Genomic DNA, 15,309 nt, shown 5'->3' on the forward strand with positions numbered 1-15,309 from the left:
CTCTGTCTCTCTCTGTCCCTATCTCTCTAAAAAGACGTAAGTTTATTCATTATCCCGGACGTACAGTACTGGACAGTAGTCGACTGGACAATTGGACTGCCAACCCCATGGAGGATAGCCTGGGAGCCCCGGCGGCAAATAAAATCGTATTTCATCCCCTTGCCGGCGAAAATTTTGTCTCTCTTTCTTGCCTCCTCGTTCCCTCTCGTCCCCTCCCTCTTTTTCGCGGCGCAAGCTCGTACATCAAAGCTCGCATGCGTCTATCTTCCTCCTCGAATGTTGCTGCTGTTGCTGCTACCGCTTTCCCTTCCTCCGCTCTCCTTCCTCGCCTCCACGCTCGAGCCATCGGCTCAAATCCTCCTCACTCCCCTCCATCCTGCTCACCCCCCGTGAACCGCCACATTACCCAACTACCCCCTTTTGCCGTCCTTCCGACCACCACCCACTCAACCCCATCCTGTGTACAACTCATAAACTTTTGTGCCGAGCTTTAGTAGCTGCGAGCTAACTTCCGGTTCTCGTGACACGCTCCTCTGTCCAGCGTCAGGCGTCAATGATGCCAATCGAGAAGTCACGGCTTCGTTTTCAAACACATGCACCTACATCAACGATCCACCATTCGCGAATATATATCTTCCCTTTTCCCTTCTCTTTTTCCTATATTCCTTCGATCGTGAACTTCGTGAATATCCTGATATTTTTCTTATCCCCTCCTTTACGATATTTATATAGATAGAGAAAAATTGGTATTCTTTGTATCACGATTGATAGTAGATACAAATTTTATGATAAAAGGAGAATCAACTTCTGCCATAATTTTCTTGATCGAGATGATCGATTTTCACTTATCACCGATTAAACCGTTTAATTTCTCTCTTATAGAATGCGACTCGAGTAAGCAAAAAAAAAGGAGGGGAAGTAGTTGGAGTAATCCAAGGGATAAAATAATCCCCGGCCGCGAGGGAAGTTACCTCGAACGCAGCATCGCGATTTATTTCAACCCTTTCGTGGCCCAGGCAATGCACCGGTATCCTAAACCCCCGGCGGTAAGCTAGCTGACCACCAGTGGTTTTCATCGTGTAACTCGATTAGCCCTGAATTCTCTCTTTTTCGATATAATTCAACGCCAATGCAATTTTCAGTAATTACGATAGAGAGTGGCGTACAAAAGAGCGGGCGAGGGAAGGGAGGGAGGAGGGTTTAAGGCCGGAGATCCCATCAAACTCGCGGAACTCCGGATGGATTCTTCATGCCAATCCGAGGAAATTGCAAATCTAGTTGTTTCCTATTCGTGTCCTTCTCTTTCCGTGAGGAAAAGAAGCATCTCTCGTGGAAAGAAACACGAAGCGTCACTCTTTCTCTCTCTCTCTCTCTCTCTCTCATATTCGATGTGATCTTCGTTTAATGCCAAAGAAAGGAGAAATTATATATAAAGCTCGTCGTGGAGGGATGATCGACCGTCCGCGAATTTACCGTGGCGCGAATGAACGGAAGAACTCGACGAAGAAGGGTGGAGAGAGGGAAACGAGAGAAGTGAAATACACTTCCGCGCTTCTGATTCTTCGGGTCGGTTAACAGAGCTTAGAAAGCCGGTTACTCCTTTCTGAATACGAGAAAGAGGAGGGGGGCGGGGGAGACCTTACTTATTAACCACAAATTACACGAAACTAGGTTGGTGGAGGAACTTTTTTCTTCTTTTTTCCGCCGCGCTTTATTCAACGCGGCGAGCGAGATTAATAAAAGTACAAGGAAACCCGGGGATGGCTGGCTTTCGACCGTTTACTTACGCGTTTCCTCTGCCGCGTCTCGCCAATTAAAAAACCCGACTTCTGCCAATGCGGTTTCGCCAGGTCTCGCATTTGTGACTGACAGTTTCCATCGGGGCGCTTGCCGCCTGCCGCGTTAAAAAAAGAAAGCTTCGAACGAGCGCGAGTGGAGTGCGAGAGAGAAAGAAAGAGGGAGTTAGGTAAGAGCGGGAGGGAGGGAGAAGGAAGGAGAAGGAGGGAAGGAAAAAAGCTGTTTCCCGAAAACCCTTCCGAGCGTGCATATCAAAAGCATCGGGCGGATGCGGAGAGAACGGTCCGCCCTCTTGGCGCACACTCGAAGGCGCGCTCCTAATTGCGTTATCCGCGGCGAGAGGAGAAACGAAATGAGGGAAAAAAACTGTTATAATTTTTAATTGGAGAACGCAACTGTCGTCCATCAAATTGGACCATTTGGCACGTGGCTGCCACGCGAGAATTCCCGTTAAACACCCCGTAGGAGAGCCAGCTCCCCCCCTGTTTAGGGTCCACGACGGGTTCCTCTCCTTCGTTCGAAACTATAATATAACAGGTGTCGTGTATAATGATTATACCGAAGGATGTTCGCATTTGGACGAAGGTTTTATTGAGAAAATGTATCACAAGATGTTCACGGAAACATCCTTTCACAGGGAAGAGATTATTGGAAGTGAGAAATGATTTTTGTGCTTTTTTTTTTATAATATTAGATTAGGTGAAAGGATGAAAATTTTATGGAATAATGTCGACCGTTTAATTTTGTTTTGTTGTTGGAGTACGTCGAGTATCGAGTGTGACGTGGAGAATAAAAATATTGAAACGATCAAAGAAGATGAAATTTTCTTGTATGCAAATTTGGGAAAAGTAATTAGGAAAGAGTCTTACGACTTTATTTTTTTCGTAGGTATATCGAATAGGTTTGATATCTTTGATTAATTTTATACAGAAGTGGATAAAAAATTTTTGACACGAAGTAAATAATGTTTGTGGAAATTTCTCATTTGTTGTTGAATATTTAAACTGATACGTTTGATCAAATGCGATATTTGGATATTTTTCATTTTTTTTTTTTTAACTTTTTGAGATATTTAACTTTCCAATAAAAATTTGTAATAATACTTGGTGAAGTTTGAAATTAAATGTCTTTCTTTTGTAATTAAACGATACGAATGAAACAAAAAAAAAAAAAAAAAATACTGATTTTATCGATCACAATCAATTAATGGGAAATGAGGAAACAATGGTAGACGTGTCTATATTCATACATTTGTAAAATTGCTCGATAACGTAGATTACAACGTTCACTTACCTTATTACAAAAAATTTATCTAAATTTCTTTGCTCGATATTTCGAGAAATCTCTTATTTATATATTTGCAAATCTATCATCCTTTATTTCTTCTATTTTTTAATAAAAGAAGTTTTCAGCGATAGAAAAAAGCATCGTCAATATTTTCCAAAGAAAAAAAAAGAAAAATAAATATCAAATATTTCTTCGCGCGTGAGAATAAAATGGAAGAAATAATTATCGGTTAATCGTATACCAAGTTTGCGATTACAAGAAAAATTTCGTATCCATAAATCTTTTAAACGTTTATGCATCATCGTTATCGCGCGACAACAGTAAAATTTATCCTCTCTCGAAATAAAGAAAATATAATCATGAACCAAATTGCAAATGATCCACAGTTGTCCACGAATTCACGATCATGAAAAATTCTTGCTCGCCTACGAAAGGGTTAAAACGGAATAGATAATGCGTATCCCGGAACAGATCTGTCACCTAATTTCTCGCGATATATTTTTTTCTTTCTTTTTTTTTTTTTTAGCCCGTCGACGCAGAACAGACGCGGTCAAACAGATTCTTTCCATTTGTTTCGATCGGCGAACGATCGACGCGCGTCCTCACGGCCGGATCCGGAATCGAGTCGTGAATTTTACATGCGAGGAGGGGCCGTTGCAGCGCTGTTCGCTCGCGCCACATCGCAGGAAGTCTCCTCTCTCTTCGTTATGGCGGGCGAAAAAAAAAAAAAAAGAAAAAAGAGAGCGAGAAGAGAGGGAGGGAGGGAGAGAGAGAGAGCTTTTGTCGCGTTTGCAAATCGAATCCGTCGTCAAGTGCTCGTTCATATTTCACGTGGCGAGCTGCGAACGTTGTTCTCCGGCTGGAGGAGCTTTCGAGGACATCGCTATCGAATGGTCAGAACGCGCGGTTCTTCGAATCGTGATGGCTTCTCGTTGTTCAATGGCGTTCGTTGTTTTCCATTCGTTTGACATATACGCTCGAACCGTTTGTTCCGCGATAAGGCGTGGCTAGACGATGCGATTTAATATTTAAAAAAAAAAAAAAAAAAAGAAAATAAAGGCAAAATTATAGTTCGTCTCGAAACGAACAGAATGGATAAAATTTCCTTTCGATAATTACGATCAGGTTTTTTAGAAATCTGGCGAGAGAATTCAATTAGTGTTTTTCCTTAAAAAAGAATATTTCAAAATTGAAGAATCTTATAATTGATTTAATTTTTCACTTATCTCGTTGTTCGGTGAATAGTTGAAGAATACAGGGATGCCTAAATACAATGGAAAGCGGAAAAATTTATTCCTTACATCATCGATTAACACTGAATCTGAAATATTTAAACGAGCTTCATCGTTCGGCTTGACATTTATCATCCTCGTAATTCAGTAATGAACGCTCCAAGACAAAAGTGTCTATTTATTTATTCTATCTTTCTACCACGCACGTTTGCCGTCTGATTTATTCAATAGACCGCCGTATATTTCCGCCGAGGAAGAGGAGAAATAAGCTACATTAATTAACCAATCGAAACCTAATAACTCGTTTTAAATAAAAAAAAAAGCACAACATCGAATCGATAAAAGGAGGAAGATAAAATTAATACCGTTCGCGGATTCGCGTAAAGCGTTTCGAAACGACGAGAAAAAGAAAGAGAGAGAAAAAAAAGAAAAAGAAGAAGGAAGGAAGGGAAAAAGGAAAACAAGGCGAAAAGGGGGAAAATAAAAGCCACGTATTGCTCCCTCTGGATGGAATAACACATCCATAGGTATATAAAAATCGTCAAACCATAAATGCATTCTAAAAGAAAGACGACGGTTACGCAAAGGTAACCGGCGTCGGGCGTAACGAATTGGAGGGAAACAGCGTAGCTGAATATCAAGGATATTGATCGAATCCCATAAATCCTCATCGTGGATGTCGATAATCGGAGAATCCGATAATCGAGTCGCGAGGCCGACGTGCGCAGCTAACAATCGCGGAAAAACGAAGAAAACGCGAAAGGTCGCCCCGCCGATCGAAACCCCAACCCCCCTTCTCCCCCTCCCCCTCGACCGGGTTGTATTACGCCAACGTCGAATATCTTCCGTGAAAATGGCGATTAATCTTGGACGAATCTCTCTCTCTCTTTCTCTCTCTCTGCAACTCGAGGATCCTCCTCCCTCTTCATCGCCGCGTCGATCGTTCGCCGAGAGGATTCGACAGGAGCGCGTTCTCCATAATTAAGGAACACCGTTTAAACGTGGTGGCACGGTCCGTTGACTCCTGCTGGGGGGGGGGGGAGGGGGATTGGTCGGAATATTGTAGCCTTCTCATGAGGAAAGAAACGGCGAAAAAACGGCTCGGTGCTCGGAGATTTAACGCATTTTCCCGCGAAAAGGGAGGCCGCGTTGCCGCTCATTCTTCCCGTGATTTCGCGTCCACTGATGCGTGTCCGGCCCAGACTTTTTTCGACGAGCCTCGCCGCGTATCCGCACGCACCGAACCGCGGCTCGCCTCGCCCGAATATTCTCTTCTCTCTACACACACACACATAATACACGTACACGTGCACAGGTACGTGCTCTGCCTCTTTTTTTTCTTTTTTTTTTTTATCTATATCTATATCTACACGCACACAATTAGAAGAGGAAGAGGAAGAGGGGCGAGCGCACGCGCACGCTTGCACGAGGAGCGAGAGGCGCGCACACGCGCGTGGAGTAAGGTTGGACGAAGCGAGAGGGAGAGAGAGCGGAGGTTGGCGGAGAGCGGCAGCCAGGAATATTTCTACCTTCCATCGTCCTACTACCATCCAGAAATGCCGCCGTGAATTCTGCATAATGCACGGGCCACGCTCGGCCGAGCTTCCTGCATAAAATAATCTCTTTCCGCGATCGCGATTCGCGGCCCAAGCCGGCCAAGTGAAAGAGTGGCAGATGTCACGTTGCCGCGTATTTTTCACCGATCCATTCCCCTCTCCCTCCTCTCCTTTTTACCTACCCTGCCTCGCTTCATCTTTCCACCGCCAATCTCATCCTCGTTCTCCTCCTCCTCTCTCTTTCTCTCTCTCCCTCCCTTTTCTATCCGTCGTCCCTCTTTTTCGCGGTTGTCGTCGGCAGGGACCGAAACGAGCCGAGGGCAAGAGAGAAAGACAGAGAGAATGGGGAGAGGAGTAGAAGGACGGATAGGAAAGACGAGAGGAAAACGTGGTGAAAAAAGAGAGGGAGAGAGAGAGAGAGAATGAGACGGGGAGGAAGGGGAGAGGGAGTTACACCGGGGAGGCGGCGTGACAACGCGTGTGCGTGAGTGTACGTGAGAGAGGGTTGGGATTACGTGGACGAAGGAGGACGAAGAGAGAATTCGAGAGTGGCGATGAAAAATCATTTCGTGCCCCGGGATCGAGCCTTTGCCGATTATTATCATTATTAGCCGAATTATATGGGCGCAAATTTGGCCCTGAGAAAGGGGAGAAAAAGTAGAAAATGGGGGGGGTTGACGCCCCTTTTTGGCATCTGAGAGACAACGGCGTCTACGGAACAACGCCGATGACACTGGACCGGCCGGATATTAATGGATTACTGGCTGTCCTTGGGGAGATGTAATCCGTGGACCACCACCATCCGTGGATCTACAACACGGCACGGCAGAAATGAGCGAAACGGATATCACTTTTGCACGGTCGCTGTCGACATTAATGCCTTGTTTCCTGGGCGGCGCTGGTTTTTAATTAATACTTGTTATGTCTGACTAGCGCGCGTTCCCCGGTTCTTTCGTTTGCTGAAACACGGATGATATGTTGTTTGCACGCCGGGACAATGGACGCGGCGCAACACACAGCAAGGATTAATGGGAGACGGTCCGATGATGTAATTCCAGAAACGTTTGATATTTCGTTGGCGCGGTAACAGCGATTTTTTTCTCTTTCTCTCTCTCTTTTTGCGCGTGTGTACGCGTTTTTTATATCTCTCTCTCTCTCCCTCTATCTCCCTTTTTCTCTTTGGATATATAGGATCAAAAGGTGGATACACGGCAAAACACGGAGTATCGATTCGGGGACACGAGGATGTCCCGCGAATGTCTTGGCGGTGATAAAAAAAAATTTTCGTAATTATCCTTTGTTATCCGATTATCGAACGTTTCGGGTTTTATATACATATATATATATATATATATATATATATATATATATATATATATATATATTGTATATAAACGAGAATAAAAAGGCGGTTATCGCGTAAAACGTCATTTTCTGGGGAATATTAAACGGCGGACAGGGGGAAACGAGCGGCTACAATCTTTTCAACGGAAATCAAATATTCTGAAAGACAGGGCGAGCAAACGAGGTAAAAAAGAGAGGGAGAGAGAGGGAGAGGAATGGACGCGGAGATGGTGGACGCGGCTGTATGACGACGGCAGACAAATTAACTCGACGCGCTGGCGAGCGCATATTTTCCTGAAATTAATAAAAAAATAACGGATAGCGGATGCTTGAAGCGCACACAGTGGCACGTTACATGCACGCATAATGTGCATAAAAAATCCGGTACGTCGGCTTCGTTTAAAAAATTCAACGTATCCTCCTCCCCCGTGCTTCCTAGCCGATGCGACGCTGGACGATTTTATATATGTAAAAGAGACGGGGGTGGTGCGAGCGGGGTGCGGCTGACGAGGAGAGAGAGAGAGAGAGAGAGAAAGAATGCAAAAAAAAAAGAAAGGAAAAAAAGAAGGAGGAGAGAGAAATAAAGAGAGAAAGGGAGAAAAGAGAAGACGTTAAAGGTAGGAGAAAATTAATCGCGATTTACTCGATGAACCATTATATAGATAAAGCGCGAACGTTCAAGGGTCGGGCAAAGAAACGAACACAAAAACCGGCCCTCCGTCAAAAGAGAATCGCGTTCCGGCGATGCATTAGCGACATACGAACCCATTATTTTTCACGAACTTAATCTCCTCCCTTCGAAATGGAAAATCGAATTCCGCGTTTCCCCGAGTTTCCCGCTCGCAGCGCGAACAGAGAGAGAGGATGGAGGGGAGAGACAGAGAGAGAGAGAAGAAAAATCGCGGCGCGGTACAAGCGATCTCCGGTGAAACACACTCGTGCCGCGCATCATCCTCGATCACGCTCGACCATCCTCAAAGCTTTGAAGAGTGGCATGGATTTATCCTAGACCGGTATTCTAACGAGAGAATACCAACACGCTCAAGGACAGGGAGGAGGAAAGTAACGGGGTGGATGATAGTAGGGTTGCCGCGTGGCGCGAGATATCCACGGGGGTGCGTCGAAAGGAGGGACGACGAGGGAGGAGGTTTCGGAGGCTAGGAGAGGACGAATTAGCCCGGCGGATTAGCGTCCGCATATTTTTGCAAAAACGAGATAATGCAAAAAAGCGCGCTGACCAGTCCGGCCAGGCTGCTGCACGGATGCTGCGTGGTAGTAGTAGTAGTAGAAAGGCAGGTGGAGGAAAAGGGGGTGGATGGGCGAGGATGGTTCGTGACGGACGGAGGGCAGGAGGTGGATGAGGGGGCTGCGTCGGGGGTGGAGGGCGTGGCCAGGCGGCCTCTGGCAGGTTTCGAACGAGAAAGAGAAAGAGGAGCCGCGTTTCCGTGGTACCAGAACTCGCGGGAGAGCGAGGCAGAGAAAGAGAGAGCGGCGGAGAGAGCCGGCTCGGATGGTGAAGAGGGCGAAAGAGAGAAAAGCGGAGGAGAGGAGGAGGTCGAGGGAAAAAGGGACGGAGGAGAAAGGAGGAAGGGAGAAGGAGAGATCGGAGAGAACGGCGAACGGTGTACGAACAGAGAGAGAGAGAGAGACGGAGAGAGGACGAAGGTGAGAGAGAGGGAGGACGACGAGAAAAAGTTATAGATGCACCGTGTGCATGTGGTTGGCGTACGTGGCCCGACAAGGGGCGCGTGTATTGGTGCGTTGCATACGTGACACGTATGTGCATGCGGCACGTATGCACCGGCGCATACGAAGCCGCACACGAAGCCGTCACATACACGTGGCCGCGTATCGAGCATGGACCAGTGTGTGTTGTATGCGTCTCGCTATAGCCAACGTGGCCCGTGGGGCAACCGGGGGATGGGGTGGGACAAAGGGGTAAAAATCATTGCGCGGTCCAGCCTCGAGGCTGATCGATGGTTGCTGCACTCACCCCTGCTGCATCTACTACCCTCTATCTCTCTGTGCCCGTGTAGCCCCCCGACGACTACCCTACACCACCTACACCCTACCTCCCCTCCCCCGCGCGCACATTCACTGATCCCTGGGACTCACTGACTGGCCAGACAAAAAATGGCCGGTTCGAAGCCCATCCGCCTCTGCCCAGGCTGACGTCGGGTGTTTGATGACCTCGGGGTGGCGAGAGAAGCCCGGGAGGTGAAGGGTGCAACTACGAGTCAGGGGGTGCAACCGACGGCGGGGGGGGGGACGGGCGGCTGGTGCACCCGAGGGCCGACGGCCGGAAAACCGACACCCTCCGCCACCCACTACAACCCCCCTGTCCATCCTCCCGCCGACCCACCCAGCCCCTCCCCCGCGTTTCGTCCACCTACAAAAGGGTGGACGCCGGGAGGGAATCGATGACGGTGGATGATTTTACGTATACTAGTCCACCGGTCAGCTCTGCCCTCTTTTCGGTGGATTCGGTAGCTTCGCGATTCGCCGCGTACCGTATTTTGACGCCTACACCGCCTACACCGTCCTCGCGCGCACCTCTTCTCACGTGTTTTTCACGAGAGAAGCGTCCCTTTGAGGTTCCATCTCTTCTTCCATCACGAATCTATTCTCGTTGGAGAAGGACCGTGTGTACCGTAGGGGTGAAGAAAATGAAGAAACAAATTTTTCAACAAATTTCTTCTTCTCCTCTTACGGGCAATTCTTCCATTATCCCATAAATTTTCCAATTTTGATCGAACGATTATCGATTTATATTATACACGCTTCTTAATACCTAAAATCCACCCCGTCGTTAAACGATGTCCATTATCCCGACATTTGTTTGTTTTCTCTATCAAATACAATCTATCACAATGTAACGAACCCGAAAAGAAGAAGAGAAAGAGAGGGAGAGGAAAAAAAAAGAAAAAACTGTCGAACGACCAAAGTCGTTTCCCTTTTGAATGTAGCCCCTGGAAATTTCGATCCCCGACCGATGCTTTACAGAATCGGCCCTCAAAAGTCGATCGTTGGGCAAATGCCCCTCCCCGGTCGCCGAAGCTCTTTCCGCGCGCAAACTGGCGAAGTTCAACGCCAATGACACGTCGTCGGGGGCCCCGTTAATGATGCTCCCCTACCCCCGAGCGAGCGGCGCCTACGCTCTCCCGATCCTTAGGTACACATCCCCGGAGACAAAACGCTCCCTCTGCAACCGAGGCATCCGTCCTAAACGGATGTGTGTATGATAGAATTTCTTCCGTCATTAAGAAAGCCTTACAATGTGTACGGGTTTCTAAGCGCGGCCGTGCAACTGTCGTCCGTGTCGCCCAACCCGTGTCAACGCCTCGGCGCCCGTACCCGGGGGACAAAACTTTCTCGATCCTCCGGGCGACGAAAGTACACCGGGTCCCCCATCCCCCTCCATCCTCCTCCCCCTTTCTGTAGTATATATCCGCGGTGTCTATTGAAGTGACGGTAAACGCGACTCGCGCGAAAATTTCTCGCACTTCGCGCTCCAGATCCGCCACTTTCTTTCTTCTTCTCCGCTTCTCTCTCTCTCCCTCCCTCCTTTCCTCGCCGCCTTTGCCCCCTTTGCCAGCCTCCTTTTCCGCTTCCCTCGCGCTTCTTCTTCGAGCTGCCGCTTCTTTTTTTCTTTTTTTCCTTTTTTTTTCCCCTCCCGGCTCAATGGTTAAGCGCGTCCCGCGCGTCTATGCTCAGGTGACGACTAGCGGGGTCGGGGTGGAGGGGTGGGGGCGGGCGACGACGGGCGCCGTTGTCGGCATTATGCGGCAAGTTTTCCACGCGGGAGGGTGGAGAACGGAGATGTTCATCGGTTCCTCGTGCCGCAAGAGGATGTTACGGTTTGATATTTTCCTCTTTGTCCCGGCTTGCCCTTTGGAAAGAGAGAGGGGAAGAGCCGAGTGTCTCGTCGCGAAGATGCACTGCACTCGTTCCGGTGCGCGCAAAGGAATCGAGCGATTAAACTATTCGTCCGCTTCCTGGTATTTTTTTTTTCTTCTTCTTCTTCTTCTTTTCCGAATATTTAGACACGGTCGAAAGAAAGTCAAGGTTGAGGTTTAAAAACGAATGCGGGTTTTTTTTTATTCCGTGGTCGAATAGTTTTAACGAAGACCGCGTTAATTGGATGCTCCTTTAATAGACGATATCGATCATTCCCCGGATTGTGCACGATCGAGGCTTCAGGTCGAGAAGGTTTTCGTTTTATAATACCGGATCCGGAAAACATCGAACGAGCTTATTTGTATATTATCGATTTCGGGCCCGGTCGAAATTTAGTTAGCTGCTCTGAGAAAATGAATAATTACGACAAATACGGATAAATCGACCGGTTAACGACCGTGGATGGTTTATTAATGCCTCGAGTTTCCACGATTCTCTATCAAGTTGCGTCGACAGAAGCGTCGCCGTCCCCTTATGAGAACGGGATCAATGCGATTCATCGAGGAATCGGTCGTTCCGATGATCTCTCTCATCGGCAACCGATCACAGCGGTGTCCTCTCTTGCCTCTCTCGTGCCCGTTTCTTCCAACACGTTGAATCCAACGCGTCTCCATCGCGCGTCTCGTGGAAAGAGAGAGGCAGATACGCAAAGTGTCGCCCAGCGTCCAGCTGTTCGGATACCGTGGTCAGCTTGGTTTCGTTGCGTCGACATGGCATCGGCAACCCTAACTGAGCCGATTCAGAAAGCGGCGTAGGAGCAAGAGAGGACAAGAGGAAGAGTTATATGGATATAAAGTAGCTCGAGTGCGGCCGATAGAGACGGAGAGGGGTGGTTCAGTGTCGGTCGAGAGAAAGAGGGAGAGGGAGAGGGAGAGAGAGAGAGAGCGAAGAGAAAGAACTCGAACCCGGCCTAACCTACCCCAATCGAGGGCTTACGTTGGAAAGCTTGCACGGCAGCGTAGCGAGGTGGAGGCAATGGCAGGAGAATCATCGAAAAGCCCGGCGCTTTGCTGGGTGGTGCAGGGTGAACGAGCTACCGGTGCGCGGTCATTGAATGGACGGAAAAGGGAGTAAAAATCATTGAAAAGCGATGACTGCAGGCCGACGCTGGCAGAGTGGATCATCGAATGACCAGAGGCCACCCCGACCCGCTCCTACCGGTCGCCCTCGTGTTGGACCCCGCTTTCATGATTTCTACTGGAAATTAGCCAACTGGCTAACGACCAAATAGGAGCCTTTCGCCTTCTCCCTTCCTCCCTCCCTGTACACCTCTTGTCTCTGAATCTCTGTCTCTCCACCCCTCTTCTCCCTGCTCTATCTCGCTCTCGCTCTCCGTCTCTTTCTCATCCCACCTCTATCTCGCTCTCTTTGTCCGTTTTCCTCTCGCGAACGCGCCCTGTGTGTCGATCGCCTGCCTGCCTGCCCCCTCCTCCCTCCATCCTCCTCCCCTCCTCCCGTTGCCTCTCTTTCGCTCTCGAATTTACGCCCTCCGACGGTGCACCCTGTCGCTCGATCCATCGGCCGGCCATGTCCGCGTTTTTATTTCGCCAACTCTCCGGCCAGCGTCACGATCGTCCGGCCAATGTCCTTGCTCCCCGAGATTTCACCTATCTCGGCCGATCAATGATCCACAATTTTTCCCCCCCGTTTTTCTTCTTTTTTCTTTTTTTTTTTTCTTTTAAAAATGTTTGAAGATAATGATAACAACAATGTTATCGATCGTATTATCTTCATCCCCTCTGAGATAAGAAGATAATATTGGGAAAAGAGACGAACCGTATATTGATAATTATCGTTATCGTTAACAAAATCGTGAAAAAGAAAATCGAATCGATAGAGATGAAAAGGGAAGGCAGGATGGAAAATCTATACGTGCTGGAACGAGCACATTGGGGATCAATTAAAATGGGGCCCCCCCTTCTGCTTCGAGTGGGCGCGAACGGGAAAAAGTCGAGGTTAAAGTTGAATTCGCGAATTCGGTTGTTCTCGCGGAAGAATATATCTCGGCCCGAAGGAAATATCGGATGGTACCCGGGCCGATTCCACGCTAGGTGGAAGGCGGAAGGTGGGACGGGACACGGGAACAAAAGTTTCGCGGTTCGTGATAGAATGATAGACGTTTGTTCGGGAAAGAAAAATGCAAGATTCGCTGCAGTCACGAAATGGCAAATTGGAGTTGAAACTTCCCTCGTACGGGTTTGGGATAGGTTGGGTTAAGGCGTGACGGTGGAGGGAGGGCCGTTGCCGGGTGGCGGAGGGGCGGGCGGTCGGTCGGTCGGTTCTCCTACGGAAAACACAGAGGGTGAGAGTTCTGGTTAATCGAGTTTCGTCTCCACGGGAATTACGAATTCGTGCGTATCGTTTTAAGCACATCCCTGCTATGTTTAACCAACATGGGAAATTATAATATTTCTTTCTCTCTTTTTAATTTTTTTTTCAACTCAAACTGTATAGTCTAGTATTCTTCTTGGGCGAGTATAATCCTTTGGAGAGTACGAGAAGAAGAGATACGAGTTTCTTTTCTTTCTTTTTCTTTTCTTTCTTTCTTTTTATATATATATATATATATATATATATATATATATATATATATATATATATCTGTGTGGATTATTCGAGAGTGAAATTGCGAGATTGTCGGCTCGTTAAAGGGAAAATACAAATGTGATTTCGCTTTCGAAAATATTATGCGTATCGTCGAAAATATCAGAATTTGACAGATAAAGATAATCCAATTTGCGATATATTTAATAAAGTTAACCTTGCTCGAATAAATGTTCTTGACGTTTGTGCTTCTTTTATATACATTTTCATATTGATAAATGGATTTTATCGAATTAAATTTAAATCGAAGTAATTCAATTTGAATAACTCTAAATATCATTATTCGTTAAATTAAAATTGTCTGCCTACAAACTTATATTATATTCGGCGATATCGATTGAAATCGATTTTTAATTTATCGATCTAAAAATACACGATATTTCAAACCGACAAAAAAAAATCATTCGCCATTTTTTTTCTTTTTATTTCGAATCGACCTTTCATCACTCTCACACTCTTACTTCTTATCGAAATTTCATCGAAAATCTCGATCTTTAATATAATCCTCCAAGTTCGATATTTCTTAAAAATACCAAAGAATCATCGCCACGAAAGAATCAATCGTTGGAAGATAACGAAAAGAAGAAGAACGAAATCCCTTAATTTTCCAAACATCTCGCTCAACATCTTACTCACGAAACTCGATGGAGGGGTGGCGCGTCGAGGGTGGTCGCGGCGCCACAGATTCTCTCGTAACCTTAAAAAAAATTCTTGATGCGGGTTGAAAGTTGAAATTGAACCGGGACGCGAGATGCCCGGCTGGAAAGAGAAAGACTCACTCGGAAGGTCTACGGGCTTTGGAAGAGCGCGCGCGCGCGCGCGTACACACATGGTGGATCGTGGAGTGGGGAGAGGGGGCGTAGGGTGCAGAAACCGTGCGTGCGAATCCCCGAACGGAACACATGCAAGCTTTGATAAGCTTTGGGAGCACACGTATATACGAGGCATTCGAGCCTCTGGCATCGCGGTTCGCATAATATTACGTAACGCGCGATTCAACGGGTTCCTTTTTAGCGCCACCGGTCCGCGTTATGAGAAAGATCCGTCGAAAGAGGAGATAATACACGGCGTCTGGCTCTCGCGCGATCTCACGCCGATCTGCTCCCGCGGTGGCATTGATGTTCGAAAACGGCCGGCGTAAGGCTCGATGCAGGCGCGTGATAGCATCGTTGGGTGTCGTTGAGTGATTAGGAACTCAGCCTTTCCAAGGATTCGAAAAAGTTTCAATATTCTGCGTGCTGAACGAATGAAATGATACACTGATCTAACTAAATTTCCTTTGTCTCCAAGTATAACGATAAGAGATAGATATAACGATAAGATAATCAAGCATCAATCTCTGGGAAAGGAATATAAAATTGGAATTGAATTTATTTTCCTCACATTGAAAAATTTAAATAACTCGAACATTTATCTATATTGTAAAACAGAAAGGAAAAGTTGAAGGGTAAAAAGCGAACGAAGATCGCAAGTTTCTACCCTCGCCGCGTTCTTCTTACGTGCTTTTCATCCGATCTCGTCTCTCCTCCTCC

At 47.1% G+C, this 15,309-nt stretch overlaps 1 protein-coding gene across 1 annotated transcript in view; it reads left to right on the forward strand.

Annotated features, from left to right (window-relative positions):
- The first annotated feature begins 916 nt into the window (after positions 1-916).
- The window catches only part of LOC102656027, a 46,949-nt gene continuing 32,556 nt past the window's right edge, over positions 917-15,309 (forward strand). Inside the window, exon 1 of the mRNA XM_026440825.1 lies at positions 917-1,046. The gene's annotated coding sequence lies outside the window, so the exon portion shown is untranslated. The remainder of the gene's footprint in view (positions 1,047-15,309) is intronic.

This window comes from Apis mellifera, linkage group LG5, assembly GCF_003254395.2.
Source record: "Apis mellifera strain DH4 linkage group LG5, Amel_HAv3.1, whole genome shotgun sequence".
Taxonomy (NCBI): domain Eukaryota; kingdom Metazoa; phylum Arthropoda; class Insecta; order Hymenoptera; family Apidae; genus Apis; species Apis mellifera.